Raw genomic sequence first — 12,475 nt, 5'->3', positions numbered from 1 at the left:
AATTCCCATGATTCAGAGGGTTAAGAACCCAACACTAGTATCCATGAGGATGTGATTTTGATCCCTGGCCTTGCTCAGTGGGTTAAGGACCTGGTGTTGCTGTGGGCTGTGGTGTGGGTTGTAGCCTTGGCTTGGTTCCTGACTTGCTGTGGCTGTGGCATAGGCTGGCGGCTACAGCTCGGATTAGACCCCTAGCCCAGGGACTTCCATATGCTGCAGGTGTGGCTCTTAAAAAGCACACACACAAAAAAGACAATTCAAGGATTAGGTAAATAATCAGGTTCTAGAACAGTGACTAGAGCATGATAAAGAAAGTAAATACTGCCAACAGGGGAAAAAAAAAGCACAGCTTTGAGAGTTGTGAGTTAAGTTTTATTGGGGGCAAAACGATCACCATAGCCTGGGAGGCAGCATTTCAGATAGCTCTGAGAAACTACTCCAGAGAGGCCGGGGGACGGTCAGTGTCTATGTAATTTTGGTGAAGGGGAAGGTACATGCAACCAAGCACACATTTTGCAGAAGGTTGCTGCTAGTCACAAGCAGCAGACATCATCATGAAAGATTTTAGTGCCTTTCTAGATACGAGAAGATGCAAGAATTGAGCTCATAAAAGCTCCTGAAAGTACCTAGCTATGTGAAGGCCTGTTCTGCCAGCTTTTTTTTCCCAGAGCACAGAGTGCCTCACTCGTGATCTCCACCGTGAACTCCTTTCAGGGAGTGTTGAAGGTCAGCAGTCGCAGCAGCTTGTGATTTAATCCTTGTAGAGGCAGGTGGCAAGTGCCAATTTTTAGTTAGCACTATCATCCTTCCACCCCCCCCCCACTCTCATCACTATCCTCCTCCTCATCTTCCAGTAAGAATTATTTTTTTGGAAATGACACAAAACCCAGAAGTTATAAAGAAGAATAATTACCTCTTTAACCCCATGAAAGTAAAAATTTTAGATATGAAAAAATAAGCAAGCAAACGCATAAATATGGCCTAAAGATAAATTACAGACTGGCAGGGAAGCATTAGCCAAATTAAAGCATTATGTCCAATTACAAAGATGAGCAAGCTGATTTTTTTTTTTTTTTTATCTTTTTAGGGCTATACCCATGGCATATGCAAGTTTCCAGGCTAGGGGTCGAATTGGAGCTGCAGCTGCCAGCCTATACCACAGCCACTGCAACGCAGGATCTGAGTCTCATCTGTGACCTACACCACAGCTTACAGCAGCAACATCAGATCCTTAACCTACAGAGTGAGGCCAGGTATTCAACCTGCCTCCTCATGGATGCTAGCCAGATTCGTTTCCACTGAGCCACAAAGGGAACTCCTACTACTGCATTTATAACAGCAGATGTCTTGGAAATAACCTAAACACCCCTTAGTAATAGATGAGTTAAATGAATTATGGTAAATCTATATAATAGTGTTATATTATATAGGTAATCTGTATCTATCTATCTATCTACCATCTATCATTTGTTGCTGCATAACAAGTCACCCCAAAACTTATTAACTTAAAACAACACACATTTGTATGATCCCACCGCAGTATCTGTGGATCAGGAATGCAGGTCTGGTTAGCTGGGTCTGAGTCCCTTTCAGGGTCTTTTAGAGGCTATAGTCAAGACGCTGGAGCTAGAAAGAGAAGGCCAGCAGGATGGAAGTTGCATGGCTTTTCTAACCTCATCTTGGAGGTGACATCCTATTCCTTTTGCTTTATTCTATTCATCTATAGCAAATTTCAAACATGAATTTTCACACCTACAATTCTCCTTAAACATCCTATGGCATCTAAAATAATTAAAATAATTTTCTGTTATTACCTAAGATCCTGTTTCCATCTTAAAATGTTTCTGGTTGTTTCAAAAATGTCACCTTAACAGACGGTTAATTGGAGCCTTGTCTTGTATGCATTGGATTGTGATGTCATTTAACTCTCTCTTCATCTAAGGCACCACCACCTCCCTTTTTTCATGCCATTGATTTGTTGAGAAGAAAGGAGGCCTGTGGTTCCACGGTCTGAGTGCTTCCTCATGATGTCTTTGAACTTGTCCCCCTGTCCCCTGTCATTCCTGTAAATGTTGGATCTAAATACCTGTATTCAGTGAGATTATTTCATAAGCAACGCTGTGCCCTCCATATTCTATTTTATTATGAAGTACCTAATGGCTTGTGCCACAGCTAGTGATTTTATGGTTGATGAGAGTGGTCTTTTTAAAGTGTTCACCCTTCTGCTTAAAACCTATCACACTTAGAATAAAATCCCAGTTCTTCCCCTTAATCTGGCTCAGGGCTAATTTGTTCCCTACTGGTCACTGCACCTTAGCTACACTAAGTGACTGGCCTGCAATCTTGCCAAACTCTTTCTCACTTTGCGCCTTGGCACTTATTGCCTGGAAGACTCTCTCACTAGAGCTTTACAGGCTCATGACTCCTCACCCTCCCAACAGACCTCCTTCTCCAACCACTCTCTAACCCCTAGCTCTGTTTTATTCTCATTTGGTATTTATCCCTATCTGAGACAATTTTATCTTTGTTGGCTTGTGGCTTTCTTTATGGGTTTATGAGGTTTTCATCTGACTTCCCATACTGGAACTAAATTCCTAAGATCAGGGAACTTGTCTTGGTCATTCCCCACTGTCTCCCCAAAACTCAAAACAGTGTCTGACAATAAATGCCCCAAAACATTTGTTACCCAAATAAATGAATCTTAGAATTTTTGCCAGGTAGTTTATGTTAAGAAAAGCTTCTAGGACACCTACCCAGTAAGAATAAATGCAACATTAGTCCTTGTGTGTACTTTTGGGTTTCTGGGGCGGGGGGGTGTTTTTGTGTACTGATATTTGTCTGGGATGCTTTTCTCCCAGACTCCATTGCTGTTCAAAATGTGTCCTGGCAGCATTGATATCACCTGGGCACTGGTTAGAAATGCAGAACCTTGAGTCTCAGCCCAGACCTACTAAATCAAAAGCTGCATTTAACAAGAGGCCCAGGTGACTCACGTGCATTTTAAAATTTAAGAAGCCCTGGTCTAAAATCCTCGTTCCCTGATGACCTAGTGGTTAAGGATCCAGCCTTGGCACTGCTGTGACTCGGGTTCAATCCCTGGCCCAGGAACATCCATATGCCATGGGTGCTGCCAAAAAAAAAAAAAAAAAAATCTTGGTCTCTTCTATTTTCCCTCCTTCTCTTTCACCTTATTCTCCTGCTCTACCCCACCCCCACCCCCCATTGTTAAGCCCTAGCGCCCATCCCCGGAAGCAGCTCTCTGTGCTTCCTGAACTGTTTACCTAAAGGCTTATCTTCCCGGGGCTCCTTCCCTCCGGATTTCATTCTGTTTATAAATATTGAAGCTGAAATGTAAACCACGCTGAAATTCTTTCCCCCAAAGGCCTACATGTCCCGGTAAGTCTTTATATTCGCAGGTATCTATTGACGTATCTTAAGCAAACAATTTTAAATGTTTCTACTATGTCCTGAGGTTAGCGTTTCCTTTCATCTTGCCTGGTAGCAGACTGAGGCTAGAGTTTACTTTTAAAGCTTGAAGAATTTTTAAAATTTCTTTTTTTTTTTTTTTTTTTTTTTTTTGTCTTTTTGCTATTTCTTGGGCCGCTCCCGCGGCATATGGAGGTTCCCAGGCTAGGGGTCGAATCGGAGCCGTGGCCACCGGCCTACACCAGAGCCACAGCAACGCAGGATCCGAGCCGCGTCTGCAACCTACACCACAGCTCACGGCAACGCCGGATCGTTAACCCACTGAGCAAGGGCAGGGACCGAACCCGCAACCTCATGGTTCCTAGTCGGATTCGTTAACCACTGCGCCACGACGGGAACTCCCAATTTTTAAAATTTCTTAAGCACAGGCTGAAGGCACACACCACTGCAACGTAGTACCCTACAGCCCGATTGCAAAGCCTGGGCTCTTTAACCTCTGCTTCAGCAATGGGCACAAACATTGTTTTATAAAGGTGCCATTTGTTGTCCATTCACTTATATATTCATTCATTTGAAAAGCATATGAGGATGTTGGTGTGGCATAGAAAGTAGAGCCCTTCAACCCATGGTAAGAGGAAATCAAAGAAGTCCAATCTCATAAGGTTGAGCCCTGTAAAGGACGTCATATGCTCTTTGAGTCCAGTGGAGGACTTCATGGAGGAGGTAGCAAGGATAGATGCCAATGAAGAGCAGAGTCCAGGAAGTCATGATCCTAATACTGTCCCTGAACCCTTCTTTTGCCTTAAATTTTTTTTATTGAAGTATAGTTGATTGACAATGTTGTGTTAGTTTCAGGTGTACGGCAAAGTGATTCAGTTATCCATATCCATATATCCATTCTTTTACAGATTCTTTTCCCATATAGGCTATTACAGAATATTGAGTAGAATTTCCTGTGCTATACAGTAGGTTCTTTTGGTTATCTATTTTATAGATAGTAGTGTGTGTATATGTTAATCTCAAACTCTTAATTTATCCCTCCCTCCATGTTTCCCCTTTGGTAACCATAAGTTTGTTTTCAAAGGCTGTGAGTCTGTTTTGTAGATAAGTTCATTTGTATCATTTTAAAAATTAAATTCCAAGGAGTTCCCGTTGTGGCTTAGTGGTATTGAATTAGACTCGTATGCATGAGAACATGGATTAAGGACTCTCAGTGGGTTAAGGATTCCCCATTGCTGTGAGCCATAATGTGGGTCACAGAAGCAGCTCATATCCGGCCTTGCTGTGACTGTGGAACAGGCAAGCAGCTGCAGCACCAATTGACCCCTAACCTGGAAACTTCCATAAGCCACAGAGGTGTGGCCCTAAAAATAAAAAATAAAAATCAGATTCCACATATAAGTGGTATCATATGATATTTGTCTTTGAGCTACTTCACTTAGAATCAATCTTTAGCTTCATCCATGTTGCTGCAAGTGGCATTACTTCATTCTTTTTAATGGCTGAGTAATATTCCTTTGTGTATATGTACCACATCTTCTTTATCCATTCCTCTGTCGATGGACACCTAGGTTGCTTCCATGTCTTGGCTATTGTAAATAGTGCTGCAGTGACCATTGTGTGTGTACATCTTTTGGAATCATGGTTTTCTACAGCTATATGCCCAGGAGTGGGACTGCAAGATCAGATGGTAGTTTTATTTTTTATTTTCTAAGAACTTCATTACTGTTCTCTACAGGGGTTATACCATTTGACTTTATTTAGGATCTTGACCATCTGCCATACTGTCATTGGCCTTTTGTCTCTCAGGACATACTAAGAACCTAAGAATCATGTAGGGTCTAGGGGCAAGGGTATTAATCTCCACTCACTCAACAGTCTTTTCCTAAGTCCTTACTGTGTGCTAGACACAGTGTAAGGACTAAGAATACAGCTGTGGATTAATATGCAAAAACCATTATCAAATGAGGGTAAATGAGATAAATAGTGGTTGCAGTCCTTCATGGTTTGTGGGTAAAGAAAAGACTCTTCTGAAGTCTATCTTTGTTTTAGAAATTAATGATTGCTTTATTAAAGTCACATGTTTAAAAAAGCATGGGTTTAAGCTCAGCTTATACATCTACCTCTAAAACATGAGCCATCATTTTAAGGGCATTTGGAAAGTGATTGCTTTTGCAAACTTAATTAAGCTATGTTGATAAAGTCTGTGTATTCAGTTTCATTTTATTAGTAGCTCACTTGTGTTTTTGACAAATCCTCCTAGGTGCTTAAGTAATTTTTATAAATATGTTAAACTCATAAATAGGATGATCCTTAAAGTGTCTTAAATGTTCTAACATTTTATATCATTTTAGTAGGATTTTAAATTAAATCCTAAGTCAAGATCAGTTATTACTCCATTGCCGAGTTTAAATATGCATTACTAGGCTGATCTGTTCATTCCAATAGACAAAATAATCATGTAAAATGAACATTTTAGTGTTAACATATTTAATATGTAAATATTAATATGATGGATTTGATTCTCTTAAACATCTTTATAATTAATTTGAAATTCCCAGGGGTCAAAATATGCTTAACCTCTAAGGAAATGATGGTATGAACAAACCTCTTCCAGTTTGGGAGGTGGCCTTCCAGGTTCACTGAGTTTAGTAATCATGATGCAGCTATACCCTGAGGTGTCACCTGCCACATGAACCCATTTTCCAGACGATGATGGTAGCTTCATGACTTCACCCATGTGCCTTAAATTCACATGTGACTAAGGACTCTTCACCCAGATGGACACATGGTTGGGTTTGGTCTTTCTTTCATTCTGTAAAGAAGTCCCTCTATCCCCAGGTCTAAAAGACACATGTAATTGACTAGAATCTAGTGCTTTTTTCTTTCATAATCTCATGGCCACACAATTGTTACAGAATTCTGATTAAATTGTAGCTCACTCTCAGCAGGGTGTGGGATTTTTAAGCGCAATGTCCAAGGTCATTCTATTCACGGGATATGCAATGCGAATAGAGAAAAAGATAAAGCAGAGTAGATGAGTTAGAAAATGCTGGGTAGTCAGAGATGACTTCTCTTAGGAGGTGACACAGGATCAGAGACTGAATAATGGAAGGGACAACGCCAGACAGATAGCTGACAGGTATAGAGGGAATGGTAGATGCAATGCAATGGGGTAGGAGCAAAGAGAACAGAGATTGGGAGGTTCAATCTGTCTGCAAGTGAAGGGAGAGTGGGAAGAGATGAAATCACAACAGGGAGAGGCAGGATGGGGAGTTTATACATTGCTTTATGGACCAGAATAAGAATCTTAAATTCCATTTTGAATGAACTAGAAATCCATTTGACCTGATTTTTTAGATTTTATAAAGTTTTCTCAGCATTCCCATGGTGGCTCAGTAGGTGACGAACCCGACATAGTGTCCATGAGGATGCAGGTTCAATCCCTGGCCTCGCTCAGTATTAAGGTTAAGGATATGATCTGGCAGCGTGGGTTGTAGACATTACTTGGATCTAGTATTGTTGTGGCCATGAGGTGCAGCTCCAGTTTGACCCCTGGCCCGGGAACTTCCATATGCCACAGGTACGACCATAAAAAGGAAAAAAAAGAAGCTTTCTCTGGCTGTCAGTTGGAAAAATAGGAGGCAAGGAGACTATGAAAAGCAGAAAAGAACAGGTAGGAAAGCTTAAATTAGTCCAGTCTAGAAAGCCCGGTGGTCTGCAATAATGATTGTGCAAAGTGATTGGATTCCAGGCATATTTTCAAGGTAGCACCATGTGATGGGAAGAGAGAGATGAGACCACAGGTGGACTTGAGAGCAGAATGACTGAAGAATGACGTGGCTGGATTTGGAGGTGGAGAAGTTGCACATGACAGTGGGGGAAATGTTGGATAATGAATGTGGATCACAGGGTGGGGGCTGGAGCCATTCTGGATGCCAGCTCCAGGTGGAATGTCCATCTGCTCTTTGGCAACTCCAGTGGATGACTAATGGATGTCTCTGACTTGGCTAAAAGCAGGTATTATCTAGAAGTACTATCTGCTGTGGGTGTCTGGTGGGGGGCAGGGGAAAGGAAGTATATTGTATATTCTTCTAATAAAAGTAAGTTAGTATCATCTAGTGGCTTTTCAGGATTTTTTGCCCCTTCTGTCATGGAATGTCAAACGTTTAATGTACCCCCCTCCAAATTTCTAATTTATAGGTGACTCGGCTTGGGTGAAGTTCTTTGGGTACACAGTAGTGTCCAAGGATTTGATGTGAAAACACAAGTCAGAATCTCTTCAGTTTGTTTCTTTCAGTGTTTAATGAGTGCCTGCCACATGCTAGCATGTGAGTTTTGTGTGGCTGCCATGACAGTTTCCTGCAAGTTGGGTGGCTTGAAAAAACAGAGGTGTATTCTCTTACAGTTCGGGAATCCAGAGGTCAGAAATCAAGGTGCCAGCAGGACCACGCTCCTGCTGAGGCTGTAGGGGAGAATTCTTCCTTTTTCTCTTCTAATGTCCGGTGGCTATTGGCATTCCTTGTGGCTGCATCATTCCAGTCTCTGCCTGCATCTTCATAAGAACTCTCTGTGACTTCTGTGTCTCATGGCTTAGGTTTGCTCTAAACTGAACTTCTGTGTCCCTTCGGAATTCTTATGTTGAAACGTAATCCCCAATGAGATAGTATTTGGAGATAGGGATTAGGGATTAGGATGGGGCCCTCATGAGTGGTATTAGTGCCCTTATGAAAGAGACCTCAGAGAGATCTCTAACTCCTTCTGTCATGTGAGGTCACAGAGAAGATAGCTAGCTATGACCCATGCAGTGGGTTCTCACCAGACACCAAGTCTGCTGGCTCCTCGATCTTGGACTTTCCCAGCCTCTAGAATCATGAGAAGTAAATGTTATTGTTTATAAGCATCTTAATCTATGGTGGTTTTGTTACAGCAGCCGGAATGATCTAAATCAACGTCCTACCCAGATAGTCCAGGAGGATCTTATATAAAGATCCTTAAATTCATTATATCTTCCAAGACTTCTTTTCCAAATAAGGTCACATTACAGGTTCTGAGGTTTAGGACATGGACATATCAGGGTTTTTTTGGGGGGTGGAGAGGGGGCACCATTCAAACCATTACAATTGGCTCATGTTGCAAACACAGGAAAAGATGTAACCCATTCTCACACTCATACGTCTGTTAATTAATTCAACAAATACTTATTGAGCACAGACTAGACTAGAAGTCCCTGTGGCTGGCATTGCAGACACCCTGATGAGGTGAGAATAATGGGCAAAGGCCTTAAAAAGACTCCACAGCCTTGTTAAAGGAACAGGATAAAAAGGACTCCCCTTGGGGAGCTCACAGTGTTCTCTTGTACATTGTATTATTTTATCTACAGTTCTGGGAAGTGGCTATTAGCATTTCTATGTACAGTCATGAACACTGCAGCCCAGAGAGGTGAAGTGCATGGGAGACAATAAGTAGGTGGTACAGTCAGAATTGCAGCCCAGGTCTGTCCAACAGCATCAGCTGGAGACACTACCTCCACAACTATGCCCACTGGAACACCACATGTGCATGTCATTAAATGCTGACTTCTATGGCCTTGAGTTAAAAATGGGTGTAAATGGATTATAGGAAGTGACCCATTTAAATGTATAAGTGGAAGGAGTTCCCACTGTGGCTCACTGGGTTAGGGACCCAGTGTTGTCTCTGTGAGGATGCAGGTTCAATCCCTGGCCTGGCTCAGTGGGTTAAGGATCAGTGTTGCTGCAAGTTGCAGCATAGATTGTGGTTGCAACTTAGATCCCACGTTGCTATTGCTGTGGCTGTGGCTGTGTCGTAGGCCTCAGCTGCAACTACAATTCAATCCCTAGCCCAGTAACTTCCACATGCAGTGAGTGCGGCCATAAAAAAAAAAAAAAATGTGCAAGGGGAGCAGACTTTTGGGAACTCATTCACTTTTATGTTTTGCTGACCTAAATATGTAGGACTCAGATTTGCTTAAAGTTCGATGGTCTCAGAGCTCCCAATCCTGTTAAATAACATGAAAATGCCAACATGCATCTTGGCTTGGGTCTCAGCAACCCAGACCCAGTATTCCTCTCATAGTGATGTTCTCAAAATATGTTGCATCTGAAGTCAACAATAGTCCTTGCAATTGATTGTCATTAGATGCAAAGCAGAGCTGCCCACGAGTGCTGTGAAAGTGCACCCTTTGCATACAGACCAAGTAGTTAGAAATGTGGCTTTCATTGATACTTACTGCCTGTTGAGAGAATAGGGGGTCTTTTTTTTTTTTTTTTTCCCTTTTTCCACTCTGGCCTCTGGACACTAGCATGGCAAACGGGAGACCTAGGTGTCCTCTTGCAATATCACCTCTGAGGTAAGTGACCCAGGGGACGTTCTTCCAGTCTCTGAGCCCCAGTTTATTCATAATCAAGGTGAATGTGTATTCTAGTGATGTTTCCAGTGTCTTTGGCTCTGAAAGTTTTTTAACTGTGAAGCTAAATATTTAGTGATAATTAGATTGGCTAGGATGGGTGTTCTGCATGGCTGGCCTTAGTTGACAGTTTTTATGAGACAGATGAATGAGGTTAATAAGAATAGTTCATTTACAAAAAGAAAAAAAAAAGATATTGAATTCCCAGAAGGCATTTTACAGAGGATTTAATTTTTAAAAAGTGCTAATTGTATCACCCTGAGACTTGAAAGTTGTCCAATTGCTCAATGCACAAAGTAAGGGGCAGTTTTTCTCAGTTGGCCTTGGCTCTGAACTAGAACCAGAGATGTGGAAACTGTTTACTTTCTAGCTCTGGAAAGAAAGAGAACACAAGAGAGCCAGGTCATTGGTATAATCAGTCTCTTCCCTTGTCTTTGGCCCTTTAATGTACCTGCAACAGACAAGAAATGTACTTTTAAAATGTAGCTCTTCTATTAATTATCACTCCTGTGCACACTGACTGTACGGCTGCCACCAAACCCTAGGGCATCTATTGCAAATTACCAGAAGATGTCCTTTTTCAGAGAGTACAGCTCTACAAACAAACATATGGCTCTCCAATAGGGTATGCCTTAGTGAGTGGAGCTTGGGATGAATTGCAGTCTCTTCTGGCTACCTTGGCTGAGTGTTTGTGCAGTGCACACACTGCCCCACTGAACAAGGCAGCCCTTCCTGGTTCAGTCACTTCAATTCTTTCTCCTCCCAGGAAATAGCCTGTCTATATTTTGAAAAAAAAATGTTTACTATCACTGCATTTGAGTTTATAGTTAGAGGGTATGGAACACTTTAAGGCCTCAGGGTAGCAGGCATAAAAATGGCATTTTTGAGAAATGGAGAGAAAAACCACTGTGGTTGAAATTTGGTGAACAAGGGAGATGTAGCTATGAGACAAGGCTTTAGAGATGGACAAAGTCATTCTATAATCTCTAGGCTGTTGAAGACTATTTCCTGAAAACAGTGGGACTCTGTGACTGGTTTGAACCATCCAAGGGTTTGAACAGATGAAACTGGTTCCTCTGGAAGAGTGAGCTACCGGCAGCCTTAATCAGAGGCAAGAGATACGGGTGGGTTAGATAAAGGTAATAATAGAGAAAGGTGAATGAATTTAGAGATGTTTATAAAGTGAAATTGTGTAGACATGGATGATGGATTGACTTGAGGAACCAGGAATAATTGCAAAAGTAAGAGTAATAACTAGCATAACCTGTCTTTGTGCCAGGCACCCTTCTATAGTCACTAGCTCACTTATTCCTCTACGGGGGACTATCAGTTTCTTCACTTTGTAAAAGCGGGATTGAGGCACAGAAAGAGGGACTAACTTGCCCCACATTCCACAGCAGAGTTGAAATGTGAACCCATACAGTCTGAGGTTTAAGTCCTTGGTCTAAACTAGTGGTTCTCAAGTGGTGACAGTTTTGCCCCAGGGGATGTTTAGCAGTATCTGGAAGCATTTGCAGTTGTCACAGCTCAGGGGTGGGGGTGCCATTGTCACCTCATGGACAGAGACTGGGAAGGTGGCTGAATGTCCTACCATCATGGGCCAGCCCCCACCACAGTGGACCATCCACCCAATATATCCAGTCACACTGTTAAGAACTATTCTCACCATGGTGCCACCGACCTCTTGAGGACAGTCCTGGGACAACTGATTCCCCAAGACTAGGAGAGCATCTTGAAAGGGACTGTGAGTTGCTTTCTGGACACACCCAGCTGAAGCCTTGAAGACACCCAAGAGGAGATGGCAAGTCCATGGCTGGGTGCCTGCTGGGCTCTCTCATCCCCATGAGAAGCCTGGTACTGCTTGGAGCAGGCTTCTATTCCTGGATACTGGATCCACCCAAGTACCTTATGTATTTTATCTTGTATTTGTTTGTTTATACTCCACCCTCCCCCAGAAAGGATGTAAAGCTGCTTACAAGGATAAGGAATAAACCACAGAACATAGAAGATAAAAGTGGGTCACTAACAGAGGGTGGGGACCAAGGATGGAGCCAGGAAAGAGGCTAAAAAGGACACCAACCATAAGCTTGGCTGCTCCAGGGCTGTTGGGAGTCAAAAAAGGAGTCAAGGAGTTCCCACTGTGGCTCAGCAGGTTAAGAACCTGGATAGTGTCCATGAGAATGTGGGTTTGATCCTGGCCTCTCTCTTGGGTTAAAGATCTGGCATTGCCATGAGCCATGGTGTAGGTCACAGATCCCACATTGCTGTGGCGTAGGCCAACAACCAACACTGATTGGACCCCTATCCTGGGAACCTCCATGTGTGCAGGTGTGGCGCTAAAAAGCAAAAAAAAAAAAGGAAGATGAAAGGAACTCTGTTAGATGTTAGACGGCATGGTGGGAAGACCTCACTAAGGAAGTAACACAAATATGGGCCCAAAGTAAAAGCTGCCCAGAGTGGGGTGAGGGCATTCTGGGCCAAGGGAACACTGTGGGTAAACACCCCTGTGTGGGCACAAGACTTCGCCTTTGAGAGACCCAGAGGAGGCCAGCAGGCCTGAAGCCTGATGAGGGAAGGAGACTGGGAGGAGAAGGGGTAGGAAAATGGGCTATTTGGGGCATA

At 42.7% G+C, this 12,475-nt stretch overlaps 1 long non-coding RNA gene across 1 annotated transcript in view; it reads left to right on the top strand.

The window, feature by feature from the left end:
* Positions 3,227 to 12,475, top strand: part of LOC110256262 — a 44,790-nt gene continuing 35,541 nt past the window's right edge. The window contains exon 1 of the long non-coding RNA XR_002337624.1: positions 3,227 to 3,396. This is a non-coding gene — a long non-coding RNA (uncharacterized LOC110256262). The remainder of the gene's footprint in view (positions 3,397 to 12,475) is intronic.

The sequence above is a fragment of the Sus scrofa genome, chromosome 13 (genome assembly GCF_000003025.6).
Source record: "Sus scrofa isolate TJ Tabasco breed Duroc chromosome 13, Sscrofa11.1, whole genome shotgun sequence".
Classification (NCBI taxonomy): Eukaryota; Metazoa; Chordata; class Mammalia; order Artiodactyla; family Suidae; genus Sus; species Sus scrofa.
Note: the sequence above shows the minus strand (reverse complement) of the source record. Positions and strands in the feature narration are given on the sequence as shown.